The sequence below is a fragment of the Trachemys scripta genome, chromosome 5 (genome assembly GCF_013100865.1).
Source record: "Trachemys scripta elegans isolate TJP31775 chromosome 5, CAS_Tse_1.0, whole genome shotgun sequence".
NCBI classification, from domain to species: domain Eukaryota; kingdom Metazoa; phylum Chordata; order Testudines; family Emydidae; genus Trachemys; species Trachemys scripta.
Window position 1 is genome coordinate 34,646,776 of NC_048302.1, and position 15,096 is coordinate 34,661,871.

At 47.7% G+C, this 15,096-nt stretch overlaps 1 long non-coding RNA gene across 2 annotated transcripts in view; it reads left to right on the forward strand.

The window, feature by feature from the left end:
- The first annotated feature begins 10,128 nt into the window (after positions 1-10,128).
- Positions 10,129-15,096, forward strand: part of LOC117877964 — a 71,474-nt gene continuing 66,506 nt past the window's right edge. For both annotated transcript variants that reach the window (XR_004645865.1, XR_004645864.1), the window contains exon 1: positions 10,129-10,401. This is a non-coding gene — a long non-coding RNA (uncharacterized LOC117877964). The remainder of the gene's footprint in view (positions 10,402-15,096) is intronic.

The window sequence follows — 15,096 nt, forward strand, 5'->3', positions numbered from 1 at the left end:
TCTCCCAGGAGAGCTGCCTTGGACACCTGGGTGGCTGGGTCTGTTTCCCTTGCTGTACCCCCACCCCCACCCCGGGCCTAGCAGCACTGTGGTTCTGCCGGTAGGAGCGTCCTCCCGGATGCCTGGATCCCATTCCATCCCTGTAGGGCCTGGGCCTGGGGGAACATGGGGAGGAGGGGGTCAGAGAGATCATAGGAAAGAGGGCGTGGGAAGGGTCACAAAGGGTGGAGGGGAAAGGGGCCATGGGGGATTAAGGAGCATGAGGGACTTGGCGGAGTGGAGGAGAAAGAGGGTGAGGGGGTTATAGAGGTGGAGGGGGCACCTTGGGTTTGGAGGTACTGGGAGGAGAAGTAGTTAAGTGTGGAAGGGGTCTGGGGAAAGGAGAGTGCACTGGGGCATTGCAGGGTGGGGTGGGGTGAGGGGGTGGGGGAGCAGCAGAGGCACCAGGGGGCACTGAGGAGGGCAGCAGAGAGGTCACTGGGGGAACCACTTGTGCTGGAAGCCTGGAATCTGGCAGCAAAGAGCCCCCTGGCAAAGTCCCCAGCTTCTTCAGTCTCCTCATACCCAAACTGGCACCAATTAGTGACTGACATCATGTCTGACCTTCCAGGAGAGCAGGGTCACAGCCAGCCGAGAGCATGACCTTTCCAGGGGTGCTAGCTCCGATCCGGCCCCAGGGCAGGGAGGCAGACTGGTTGGCTCGGGGGGAAATGGGACACGGGGCCTCTCCTCTGTAGGGGGATGCCAGATCCAATCCAGACCCCAAGCAGGGGGACTGGTTGGCTCAAGGGGGTGAGGAAAGTGACATGGGGACCTGACACTGAGGGGTGCTTTGGGGGGAATTTACTGATACACACAGATGACCGGCTCCTTGTAGGTCCCGTGCCCAAGTCTCTGGCTCCCCAACTGGGCGTAGCGATGGCACAGGTTGTACCTGCCCAGGGAAAGAGCTGTGAACATCACCTCATTCACCCCCTGCCTTTCCCCACCTGAGCCAGGGATAGCACCCAGTTCCCCTGCTCTCTAGCCCACTAGACCCGTTCCCCCTTTGAGAACCAGGGATAGAACCCGGGCATCCTGGCTAGGCCCGGTACCCGGTGAGTTCCTTCGCTAGGGCCAGGACAGCATCTCCTGTGTTGTCTCGAACCTGCTGCACCATGGCAATGTCACAGAGCACCAGGATCTGCAGAGATGCACGCTGAGGAGGGGGGCGTGGGCAGCCAGGCGCCACGCTGGCTTCATCAGCGCCTGCTCCCCAAGCAGAGCCTCAATCGGTGCACTTATCACCCGCACATTGGCCACTTGGCCTCTCCAAAGCTGTGCCCATTGAAGGCGCAGACCTTGAAGACGGCCCGGGCAAGGTGCATCCTGAGCAAGAACAGGAGCAGGGTGGGAGAGTGTTATAGGAGGGAGAGCCTCAGGCAAGCGGGAGAGGGTCTTGTGGGTCAGTGCCCAGGCAGGGAGGGTACAGAACAGCGATCTGGCTCATTGCTGAGTAGGCAGCTGGGACTTGGGTCCTTTTGACTGGCAGATCCAGACATTAAGGGGAGAGAACAGCCTGGGCTGTGCTAAAGCCCCTCTTCCCCCCCCATCCACCTCCAGCCCCTGTCCAGGCCCTGGGAGTCCTGGCTTCTAGCCCTCCGCTAGACCCCAATCCCCTCCCAGTGCTGGGGATAGAACATGGGCATCCTGGTTTACAGCTCCCCTCATGAGCTGCGGTGCATTCTCTAGCTCTGGCCAGGTTTAAATCAAGATGGGATGTTTTCCTAAGAGAGCTGTTCTGGTTCAAGCAGGGATTAATTCAGGGCCTGGGTCAGACAGGGGGGACAGATGAGTTGATCACAGGGATCCCTTTGGGCTTTGGGATCTATGAGAACCTTGAGCTGTCAGCAGAGACCCAGGGCAGCTCATTGTAAGGGCTGACACCACAGTCATCATCAGCTGTGGATGCCTTAGTAGGAGGAGGAGCCAGGCTGATCTCCAGGTGGACAGGGAGTGTCACCACCTGCAGCTGATCAGTGGGTAGTTTATTTAAGGGCTGGATCTAGGCCGGGCTCCCTCCTATGGGAAGGGCTATGACAGAGAATCCTCTTCAGAAACTGCTCCAGCTTGCAGCTAGTTTGGGGTTTTCCAGACCCTCCCCCCATCTGCTGGTGTGTGGGAACTGTCTTCTCATTTCCAGCCTCAGCTGAGCCCTGGTGAGTTTATCCCCGTTGGCTTTTGGGACAACATTGTCCTTCCCTTCCCTGGTCTACTTACAGGGAGCAACCACATCCCTGGTTTTAGGCCAAACAAGCCACACTCTTCCAGTCTCCTCTTGGAAGAGTCATGGGCTGTTTCCCTGAGCATTGTATTTGTCCCTGTCTAAACAGCCCCTGCGCCCTATCCCAGAGGTCTGAGGATTCAAACCCATTCCAGAATATGTGGGCATTAACTGTTGTTATGCTGGAAGGTGAGAATGGCTCTTTGATCTATAGACAATCACAGACCCGAGTGTGTGAAGAGCTTTTCTTTCCAGCTAAGCAGAAGGAGCAGTTAAATGCCCCTTTGTGTAGAGATAGCTGTGAGCAATGGGGAGCTACCACCCGAAACACTGGGCTGCATGGCACAGCCGATCAGAAGCGGAGGGGTGTGTTTGGGACCAGTTGTATACGCAGAGGCTGAGGGATCGGCTGTGTTCTGGGCAGAAAGTTAACAGACAGTAAAGGAACTTAGGCCCCTGGAAGGAAGCAGAGAAACCGCTCCTTTGGACATGGGGCGGGCCGGAGAAGCAGGCTTGGGTTTCAGAGCAAGGAAAGGGCCTGGGTGGTGTGATTCCCTTGAGGAACAGGACTCTGTGGATTCCATGAGTAATTCGGATTGTGCTAGATGGAAATAGTTCAGCACAGTCCCAAGTAACAGCAAACCACAGGGGCCAAAGGAGTTGCCATAATGTTGCTGATCATATGTACCTCAGAATTCCCCTCCGCCCCCTGGCGCTACCATAATGCTGCTGACGATGTGCACTATAAAAAGGGGAGGCTGTTACTGTAATGCTGCCAATAATGTCTACTTCATACTGGGGCACCTCCCAGGTGGTATGATAATGTCGGGGCATGCAAAAGGGGGGACAAGAAGAGGCACGCCCCCTCCCCAGTAATTGTCAGGGACACTGAACTCCTCCAGCCCTGCGGTTGCGGTGGTGGGGAGAGCGAGCTCCTGTTGGAGCTGGGGTGGGGGGAAGAGCATGCTTCTGCCAGAGCGGTGGGGGCACAGTGCCCCAACAAAAGGGGTCAAAGTTAAATTTCTGGGCATGTCCCTNTTTTTCTCAGACTGGACACCTTCCAGGCCTGGGCACAATTCTTTCCCCTGGTACAGCTCTTGTTGCAGCTCAGGTGGTAGCTAGGGGATTCTTCATGATGGCTCCTCTCCCTCTCTCTTCTCTTCCCCCCTTTATATATCTTTTGCATAAGGCGGGAACTCTTTGTCTCTCTGGGTTTCCACCCCCCCTCACTGGAAAAGCACCAGGTTAAAGATGGATTCCAGTTCAGGTGACATGATCACATGTCACTGCAAGACTTCATTACTCACTTGCCAGCACACACATATACAGGAAGACTCACAGGTAAATACAGCCATCTGCAGACAATGGGAGTCATCAAGATTCCAAACCATCATTAATGGTCCACACTTTACACAATTACAATAGGCCCTCAGAGTTACATTTTATATTTCTAGTTTTAGATACAAGAGTGGTACATTTATACAAATCAGATGATCATACTCAGTAGATTATAAGCTTTGTAATGATACCTTACAAGAGACCTTTTGCATGAAGCATATCCCAGTTACGTTACATTCACTTATTACCGTATTTCCTCTAAAACCAGCTCAGTTACATTATATTGACTTATTATCAAGTTTTTATAAAACCATATAGACTGCACAACGTCACAGTGAGAACCGACAATGCCACGTCCCGCACGCAAACTCAGTGAAAGCTACTGATACACTGTTCTTTTCCGCATCTGCAGACAGTCTGGATATTTAGGTCCAAGACAGTTCTTTGTGGTCCTCAGACACTTCCACAAGCATTTCCCCCTCCTCCCAAGCTGCACTGGGTGAGAAAACTACTGGGCCCATTCCCCGCTAAAGCCACAATCTCCAGATTTCCCCTTGACAATTATTTCACCAGACAGCCTCCATACAAAATCCAGAAGAATTAAATGATGAAGTCGGGTAAGGAATGAATTGACAAGTATTCCTAAATCAATGTGACAAGGTATACTCCCTGGAATGACTTAATCCAAATCCGCCCCGGACACTCCCTTTCGGATCTTACCACCAATAGCATGTCAGGTCTCGAAGAGTCCAAGAAGTGAGTACAATGCAGGAGACTTGGCTGCAGAATTCCAGGCAAGTTGGAAGCGCTGTTGGAAGGGCCGGAACTCTGGACACAGTGTCATGGGGGCGCCATAAATAGTAGCAGATGAGACCTTTTTACAGGGTGCTCATTCAGGGCAGTGGCTGCATTTGGCCAAGTGCCAAGAGACTAGAGGGCAAAGACCGGATCCCTGATTACAGGGCGGTCGTTCGCATCAGTCTGTGAAGACAGCACGAGGTCAAGAGATTCAAAGGGCCTCGGAGATGCACACCCTCGTTACAGGGAGGTCACGCTGCCCATGTTACTGAAATGACGCTAATCCCCCAGAGTTGAAGAGCCTGCCTGCACCTGCTTCTGCATTGTGCCAAGCTTGCCCCCATCCCTGCTGCTCAGGCTCTAGTACCAAGCCCCCCCTGACTTCCTTTATCCCCAGCACTGTGGGGCCATCCCATGCACTTTGGCAGAGCCCACCAGCAGCCCAGGGAGGAGTTAGGTCTCTCCCAGCCTTAGTCAGCGACTTCTCATTTTCACAACCCGACTCTACTGATGGGAAACAGAATCAAAGTGATAGCAGCCCGGATCCTCAAAGGTCTTTAGGCCGTTCACTCCCATTATGGCTGAATACCTTGGAGGATCTGGGCTAATATGGCAAGAAGATACAGGAAAAGCTTCTAGTGTAGAGAGAGCTCTTCCATCGGCATCAGAAAGGAAATGACCTGCTCACTGACATGTGCTGAGGTGTTATCTACACATTAGTATATTGAATTCTCAAGGTTCTTCTTTTTATCATAGAGTTTTAAATGAATCTCCTAGGCAAAGGACTTTCAACCTTGATTTAATTATACAGATGTGTTTTATAGTACACAAAAATAAAGAGCTTGTAATTTATAATTATATTCTGTTGTGTATTCCACCTGAAGAAATAGAATATATAGGGTTTGCATGTGTTTGAATCTTTAGCAATAATAATCCCAGTAGATAGCCGGGAATAAGTGTTTGCAGAGGACATCTGTAGATTTGTTTAGCGCCCTTGTGGCCAAGATGGAGTCTGCCCTGCAGTCAGCTCTGGCCAAGGAAAAGGCCACACAGGAATGCAGCAGGGAAAGATCCTTCTACCCCAGGGGCATCTATTCCAAACACCCTAGAGTCAGGGCTGGCTCCAGGGTTTTGGCCGCCCCAAGCAGCCAAAAAAAAAAAAAAAAAAAGCCGCGATCACGATCTGCGGCGGCAATTCGGCGGGAGCTCCTTTTCTCCCAGCGGGAGTGAGGGACCGTTCGCCGAATTGCTGCCGAATACCTGGACGTGCCGCTCCTCTCCAGAGCGGCCGGCGCAAGCACCTGCTTGCCAGGCTGGTGCCTGGAGCCGACCTTGCCTAGAGTGAACACATGTACACCGGAAGAATATAGGAAAGGGAAATATCTATTTCCACAGGGATGAAAGGAGAAAAACAACAGGGGGAAAGACAGGGGAAGCAGTAAATCAGGACTGCATTCAACACAAGGCCCACAGTCTCAGTGGTACCACAGTGTGAAAGCACAGACACTGAGCAATGCGTCTGCACTCAGAGTTCAGGAGTCTTGGGCAAAGTTCCAGTCCAGTGAGTCTTGGGTGCTCCTGGTTATCTTCGACTCCAATACATTTTCCCCAACAAACCCCTCCGGTGTCCTCTTCTGCCGCTCTCTGCCAATCCACACAGAATGACAACCTCTTCACTTAACTAGCTACAACTTCCCCTGTTTATTCCAAAAGCAAAGTCACCAGCCCCAGTACTTACGGCCCTATACAGCTCTGGGCAGCAGTGATACTGGGTCCAGCTCCGGGTTGTCCTTGGGTGATTCCTCCATGGCAGAGTGCTCCTCCTGGCTCCTGTCCTGGGGTGTCCCGGATCAGCCGCTCTCCCCTCTCTGCTTCCCCACCAACAGCACTTCCACTCCCTGAAACAATCAGCACTCCCCCCCATTGATAAACATCCAATCTTGATTTTAAAGATTTTCTCTCTAGTCTAACCCGCTCTATAACACAGACAATAGGACTTTCCCGAATTTATTCCCTTTTGAACAGGTCTTTTAGAAAAGTATCCAATCCTAATGTCCAGTAACGGAGACTTCACCACAGCTCTTGCTAAGTTGTTCCAATGGTTAATTACCCTCACTGCTAAAAATGTATGCCTTATTTCCAGTCTGAATTTGTCTAGCTTCCACTTCTAGCCCTTGAGTTTCTGTTTGCTGGATTAAAAAGCCCTCTGCAAGGCACCCTTACAGGGAACAGAAACTTGACAGATTGTAATGAGTCACCCCTTCATTATCTCTTTGATAAGCTAAATAGATTGACCTCTTGAGTCTATCACTATAAGAGTCTCCCTCCATTTGATCTTCTGGGTGCATTTGTTCAGACTTGAGTCTTAGACAGTGCTAATTTTTCCCCCACCATGAAGATAACTGATAGCAGTCCTCAGTGGAATATTACTGGAAAAGTTGTGTGAGGTTATGAATACGAGCAAATATTGGTACTGATTTTATCACTAATGCTCTGCCACAATAAAAAAAAATCATATACAATTTATAAGGGCCACTGTTTACCCACATGTACTACAATGTAGTAACAGAGCTACGACCATATTTTCCTGGTTTTAGGCTAAGAAATGGCTGCAGTAACTTGGTATCATTATCTACAGTTACCACATAAACACTGAGGTTTAATGGTGACCACTATCAGGCTTTAGCTGAATGTCTCGCCTCAGAAACTCAGTTAAAAAAATCTATATATATAAACACCTATCTTTCCCCACATCTTACATGGTGCTGCTCAAACTTATACACCTACCTGACAGGGTTGCCAGCCCTCCAGTGGTGTCCTGGAGTCTCCAGGAATTAAAGATTAATCTTTAATTAAAGACTATGTCATGTGTCCAGGAATGCACCGAACCAAAATTGGCAACCCCACTATCTGAATACATATCATCCCACGTGCTCTGGTTGCCGTCAACGAGTCACATACACACTGTTACCATTTGTGTGCACATATGCACTGTCGATACATACTCACCCACACATGCACTCTTCACCATTGCTTGCACATACTTATATTCCCATGACATAAATATCACACAGACAATCCAACATGTGCATACAATACATTGTGAAAGTGAAATGAATTATATTAAAGAAATAGAATGAATTAAAGAATGCTGTATGTACCTTTAAGTAGAAATGAGAAATGCTGCAAGCCAGGGGGGCAGGAAAGCAGACATTAACTGCTTAACTTGCCACTTAAGGGCAATTGGTGAAGCATTAGTCTTAGATCGATAAGAGTTAACAAGGAAGCAGGTTATGCATATTGTGCTCCATGCATATTTTACAATTTTGCTCTCTCTGTCCCTTTGTTTAGTTTACACCCTTTTATCTGTATAAATAAGACTGTTTGAATCTTGCATGGAGGCTCACATTATCTGAATGTATTAGCAGAGCGCTGTGCTAATAAAACAGAGTGGTCTGACAAACTATGAGTCCTGAGTCTAACTTTGACAACATATACTTTTCGGGTGATCCCAGCCATGCACACAGGGTGAACTTCTGGCCCCACTCAAGTTAGTGGGTGTTTTGCAATGTTAGCCATCTGCACAAGGGGTCAACAGCTACACAACACCCTGCTCAATGTTATCAGAACACCGTCCTACATAAATATAGCACAGCCCTTCAGAAAAACAGCCATGAAATATACACGGACTTGATAAAATCATGTAAACTCATGAACACTCCATGTTTTTCTTTGTCTCTTTTTACTGTTGCTCCTTTAAAAAAAAATTGCATATGAATGTTATTGTTTCCATTTAGGTTGCACAATTAAAGGCACTCACCAATACTTATAATGACTTTGCATTATGTATCCATCCTTAAACACTGCAATATGGTATATGAAGGATGCAGGCTAGATACTGTTGGAGAATCTTACATTTTGCAACTCTTGACTTTTGGGTCTTCATACCCTTCCTACGTGGAAAGCCTATGGGAAAATATCTGTCTAATTGGTTTCCCTTCCCCATTCTCCTGCTGCTAGAAGAAGGACAGACAATCAGAGCTGCTGCATGTGCTAAGGAATAGCGCCAGTCCACAAAGCAGGCTGTGCTTTCTTCCTCTCCCCTTGCGAGCACAGGGCTGGGGAGTTCCTAAAGCACTCAGCACTGAGCAGTCAGAATGAGGGGGGAGGGTAGCAGCTCCTTCTTGGTCCTGCAACCTTCAGCCTGCTCTACACTAGAAAGTTTTATCAGCAAAACTTGCCTTCTGCTGGCACAGCTTGGCATGTGACCCCACTTAATTTGGCAAAAAGCCTCCATTTTTGCTGTCATAGCTCTTCCCTTTTTCAAAGCTCTAGTAGTTCTTTGCCAATATAGTTATAGCAACACAGTGCCAGTATGAAAGCAAATGTATCTGTACTGGCAGAAGACATCTTTCAACAATAGTCCTGTCATAAACAGATAGTTAAGGGTTAATGCCTCTTTACCTGTAAAGGGTTAAGAAGTTCACCTAGCCTAGCTGACACCTGACCCGAGGAACCAATGGGAGGACAAGATGGTTCAAAAGGAAGGAGGGAAGTTCCCTTTGTCTGAGTCAGTTTCAGTTTTGGCCTGAATGGAAAAGATCAAGGAATCAGCTCTTATCAGAGTAGTGAGTATTAGAAAAGGAATAAATAGGTTTTGTTTATTTTCTTTTTGTAACTTGTATTGGGCATTATGGAATAATCAAATTGGGTATTCTTTTGTGTACTAAGTTTTTGCCCAGGGGAACATCCTCTGTGTTTTGAATCTGTTGTCTGTGAGAGTAACTGGTATGCTAATCTCTCCCAGAGAGTTTTCTTTTACCTTTCTTTTCTTTAATTAAAAGCCCTTTCTTTTAAGAACCTGATTGATTTTTTTTCCTTGGGGGGGTGGATCTGGATCCACCAGGAGTTGGTGGGAGAAAGGAGGGGGGATGGTTAATTTCTCCCTGTTTTAAGATCCCAGGGGTTTGGATGGTGTTCACCAGGGAATTGGTGGAGGAGTTTCTCAAGGCTACCCAGGGAGGGAAAGGTTTTTTTTCGGGGGGGGGAGGGGAAGACAGAGTTTCCCAAGTGACTCAAGCTATTTGGGTGGTGGCAGCTAGACCAGATCTAAGCTGGTAATTGAGCGTAGAGCTTCTCATGCAGGTCCCCACATCTGTACCCTAAAGTTCAGAGTGGGGGTGAAACCTATGACAAGTCCCAAAATGCAACAGTCCCTTCTAAGGGTACCATATTTTAGGTTCCCAAAAAGAGGACACAGAGACAAGAGGGAGCTGGGGGGGGGGTACTTGTGGCGGGGGCAGTATGTGGAGCCTCCTGGCTCCCCCTGAGCATAGGAGCCAGAGGGGGGACATGCTGCTGCTTCTGAGAGCCACAGGGAGCCTGCCTAAGCCCCGCTGCGCCGCTGACCGGACTTTTCATGACTTGGTCAGTGGTGCTGAGTGGAGCCGCCAGGGTCCCTTTTTGACCAGACGTGCCCTAGCAGTTTTGCTCGTTACAATGACAGGTGCAAGCCCAGGACACACGGATGGCCCTCAGTCAGGGCGGGGAGCTGGGGCCTGGGTGGGCAGAATCCTTCAGCTATGGCTTGCAGGGGAATGGACCAATTAGTTGCAGATGAAGGGGAGGACCAATCAGTCAGTGGACCAATCAGGGCTCCTTCTGAGCTGCAACTTAGCCACGTTTTTGCAGAGCAGACATTTCCTGTTACTTGAAAAATCTGCCCAGAAAGAGAAAGGAAGCTCAAAAAAGAGGTTGTGGCAGGGAAAAACCTGGACATATAGTAACCCTATGGCTTTGGCAGTGAATTGTCTGATACATTTTAAACTCTGCTGCTGTCACACCACCAAGCCTGGGAGGCTAGTGGACAAAGAAATCTCCCCTGGAGCTGCCAATTTTCTCCCAGTGTTGATAAGGGGGTCACTGGCCTAGAAGAGCAGAGACCAGCACCAGCAGAATCAGCACTTCAAATCAATACTGGGAAGACACTACAGTGTGCTAAGGTATAGGGGGGAAGGGGCTGTATTAATTTGTTTGCTAGGAGTTGGGCGCAGTATTACTCCAGGTACTTGAGAGGGCAGGGTGTGTTATTAATCCAGGTGCTGGGGATCACTAATGGGTAATTCATAGGTCAGGTGCTAGTAAGAGACAGAATGAATTGGTGTTTGTGTAGGGTTTTTTTTTTTTTTGGGGGGGGACTCCTTCACACCAATAGGTAGGAGCTGGAAGAAAACACCCAGGCAGACACTGCTTTATATTAAATTATATAAATATAAAATGCACTTGGATTTTGGGCACCCATTAAGATTATGACAGGTACCTCAGTCAGCTGGATAATATTTGCACATGCACCCAAGGGCTTGTCTACATGGAGCAGTAATCCACTCTACAGGGGTTCTGACTTCTAAAGCACACTAAGGTGTTCCAGATTAATTGGTCCTTGTAGACCTTGCTGGTGCACACTAAAGTTTCCCTAGTGCACTTTAAGGGAGTATTATTTCAAACAACATTACAGTAAAGTGCACCAGCAAGGTCTACATGGACCAATTAATGTGCAAAACATTAGTGCACTTTAGAAATCACACCCCTATAGAGTGAATTAACCACCAGTCTAGAGAAGCTCTAAATGACTCAGGAGACTAAGTACCATATTCAAAACTTTTGAAAATGGGACGTAGGTGCCTAAGAAAATGGTCCATTATATAAGTTCCTAATGACTTAGCTACTTTTTAAATTGTAAAATTTGTCCCCTCTCATTGCACCACAAAGACAAGGTGGCCCTTCTGAAAATGTAGGTGGAATGTCTCAGTCATGCAGTCCTTTCACATGCAAAAATCCCCTTGACTTCAGTGGGAACTATGCAGACAATGGCAAGATTAAGTCCTCACTGTTAATTGATATGTTTCCTTCCAACTAATAATTGTTTAAAGATAGGGAAGCTGAAATCCTCTTGAAGCCATTTGAACCATTTCCCTGATTGTTAATACAGCTAATCTGGGGGACTAAATATCTTTTGCTGGAATATATTGGAAAGTTACTGAATATAAAATATGATCATAAGTATCCAAGAAGTGAGAGCTTAGGGATATCTCCAAAAAGACTAAACAAAACAAAGACACCCTTGTTAAAAAACAGATCTTCCAGCCATGACACACCCTATGTTGCTTGTTCGTAGTAGAAAGAGGTTCATGAAAAGTATGGTACTTTTTCCATTGTGGAACACATTGGAACTGTTTGGGCAGTCCCAAATAGAAAACATGGAAACACAAACATCCACCAGGTGGCAGCATACTAAAATATTTATTGCATGGTGCCACAAAGAGATGCTCAAAGTGATGTTAAAAACATTTCCCAAAAATCTAACCTGATTTTTGTTGTTTTTTTTCTCTCTCTTGTCAACCAGTTTATTTTATACACTGGATTATATTCTAATCTGTCTACCCCACTGTAAACGCGTGGTAAATCCATTGGCTTCAAAGGAGCTACTGCAAATTTACATCAGGGTAGCTAAGATTGTAATCTAGTCGTTATCTGTAGGGCCCTACCAAAATCACGGCCATGATAAATGCATCAAGGACCATGATATCTGGTCTCCGCCTGTGAAATTTGGTCTTTTGTGTGCTTTTACCCTACACAATACATATTTCATGGGGGAGATCAGTGTTTCTCAAATTGGGGGTCCTGACACAAAAGGGAGTTGTGGGGGAGTCACAAAGTTATTTTAGGGTGGTTACAGTATTGCCACACTTACTTCTGTGCTGCTTTCAGAACTGGGTGGATGGAGAGCGGCAGCTGTTGGCCAGGCGCCCAGCACTGAAGGCAGCACCCCACCAGCAGCAGCACAGAAGTAAGGGTAGCAATATCATACCACACCACCCTTTATTTCTGCACTGCTGCCTTCAGAGCTGGGCAGCCAGAGAGTGGTGGCTGCTGACTGAGGGGCCTGATCTGCAGGCAGCAGTGCAGAAGTAAGGGTGGCAATACCACACCATGCCATCCTCTGGTGCTGGTGGTGGCTCTGCCTTCAGACCTGAACTCCCGGCCAGTAGCCGCCGCTCTCAAGCTGCCCAGCTCTGAAGGCAGTACCACTGCCAACAGCAGTGCAGAAGTAAGGGTAGCAGTATTGCAACCACCCCCTACAATAACCTTGTGACCCCCACAAAACTCTTTTTTGGGTCAGGACCCTTACAATTACAACACCATGACATTTCAGATTTAAATAGCTGAAATCTTGACATTTACTATTATAAAAATCCTATGGCCACGAAATTGGCCAAAATGGACCCTGAATTTGGTAGGGCCCTAATTATGTGGATCGATTTCAGCATTATCAACAATACTTGTAACATAGTAGAATATCTGTGGGACTAGGTTAGTTTCATACAGCTAAACCACTCCCCAATTTATACAATAAAGAAAATTGCGTTTCCTTTAAATTTTCAAAAGTGCTGAAGTAATTTTGGAGCCTAAATGTAGAGCTGGGCAAAGAATGGTAATACCATTTTGTGTTACAGATTTTAAAATTTTGTTTTGATTTGGAACAAAACCCCAAAAAGTTGAAGTCCTCCACAAAATGGAATTGCTGTTCTTTGCCCAGCTCTACCAGGAACCCTGGTTTTGGGGCAGTTCACCTGAGCCAGGGACTCTGGAGCCCCAACTCTATGACAGCCCATCATGTAAGCTGTCTTACAGGAAGCCAAGAAGTCATGAGCCTGGGAGCTAAGACTCCAGAGGCTTCCACGCTCTGGGCTCCCCAGCAGCCCACCAGGTGGACTGCCAAGGACCTCGACAGGTGAATTGGCAGGAAACCAGGTTTTTCACTGCATTGTTAGCTCTAGCTATAACGTGAGTTTTGCGCCTAACCCAACACCCATCCACACATAAAAATCTGTAACTTAAGTTAAATGGTACTTTAAACTTGAGTTAGTTGGCCAGTTGCAGGGAAGGAGGGATGAAGTTTGGGTGCTGCTGATGCTCGAGCTAGCAATGCAGTGGTGATGCCACACTTTGAGTAACAAACCCACCAGCTACTCTCACTCAAGTTAGGCTGTCTCGAGTGGAGTAACTTGAATGAGGCAACTGCTGCAGTGAAGACAAACCCTTAAATCTTATTTGCCTACTCACTTTTGAAAATGGGGTTTATGCTACTAAATCACCTAGGGGCTTTTGAAAATTTATCTCCATGTTTTTTAATTTTGTTGAAGGGACTGAGTTAGTTCCATGTATTTCCTATATTTCACAAGAGATCTAAAGTCCTATGCACTTAATTTATCTTGAAGAGTATTGTACATTGAAGTTGTTGAATAGAACTTACCCTAAATAACATCGTCAAAACTGAAAACACTGACCATTTCAGGAAAATCTTGAAATCCCAATATTTCACCCTAAACATATCATATCTCAAACTTTTTTTCCTTAAGACCAGTTGGGGTTTGTGACATATTGTTTGCTGCTGATATACTCATGTAGAGCTTGTGCTCCTTTTCTGTTATCAGCCTGAGGGCAAGAACTATCTTCCTATGTCTATGTACAGGACCTAGCAAAATTGGCCCCTGATCCTGACTGGTGTGTTTCAGCTCTACCACAATACAGATAGTCCACAGTAATAATATAACAAACATACCTTTGCTCTTTCACATTCTTATGTGCATTATAATGTAGTCCCGTTGCTGACGTGATAGTGTAAATGTTAGGATACAAGCAAAGGCTATGTTGAAGACTAGGGTTAAAATTTAATCCAGTTCATGTTAAAGTTAAATTTTGTGTTAACCTTAGCTCTATCTACCTATAATTTATGTTACTAAGGGCTGTGTGAAGCAGACAGTAAAATAATGTTTAACATCAACATGACATTTTAACTATGGCCAGTTTTTTCCTAGAATAGTCCGTTCTTTTTATAGTAACATATTAGTTACTCAGAAGGCTTTTTAAAACATCCCCAGGCAAAAAAGCCTCCCCGTGCCCTCCCCTGCCGCGGCTCCGCTCTCCCCGGCGGCCAGAGTGCTGGGAGGAGGGCGGAGAGCCCGGCCGGGGCTCTTCTCTCCCCGACTGGCCGGAGCACCGGGAGGAGGGCGGCGAGCCTGGCCAGGGCTCCACTCTCCTCGGCGGCCGGAGCGCCGGGAGGAGGGCGGCGAGCCCACCGCAGCTCCGCTCTCGCTGGTGGCAAGCCCGGCCGGGGCTCCGCTCTCCCCGACTGGCCGGAGCGCCGGGAGGAGGGCGGAGAGCCCGGCCGGGGCTCCGCTCTCCCCGACTGGCCGGAGCGCCGGGAGGAGGGCGGAGAGCCCGGCCGGGGCTCCGCTCTCGGGCCGGAGCACTGCGCCGCCCCCCTCCAGGTGCCGCCCCAAGCACATGCTTGGTGGGCTGGTGCCTGGAGCCGGCCCTGTATATCAGGAGCGGGTGGGTGAGGTTTTGTGGCCTGCAATGTGCAGGAGGTCAGACTAGATAATCATGATGGTCCCTTTCAACCTTAAAGTCTATGAGTCTATGTATATCTTTTCTCTCCTGTCAAGATCTGCAGTGTTAGACTCATGGTAACCCTTACAGCATCCTGTTTTTACAGGCTATAGGATCTGAAAAATAATACCAACAAAAATTTTAAAACTCTAAAACATTTCTAAACGCTTTCCTATAAAATATCAAATATATACAAAATTCATCATCATGGTGTATACTAAAGGGAATAATACCAGGGCCTTAGG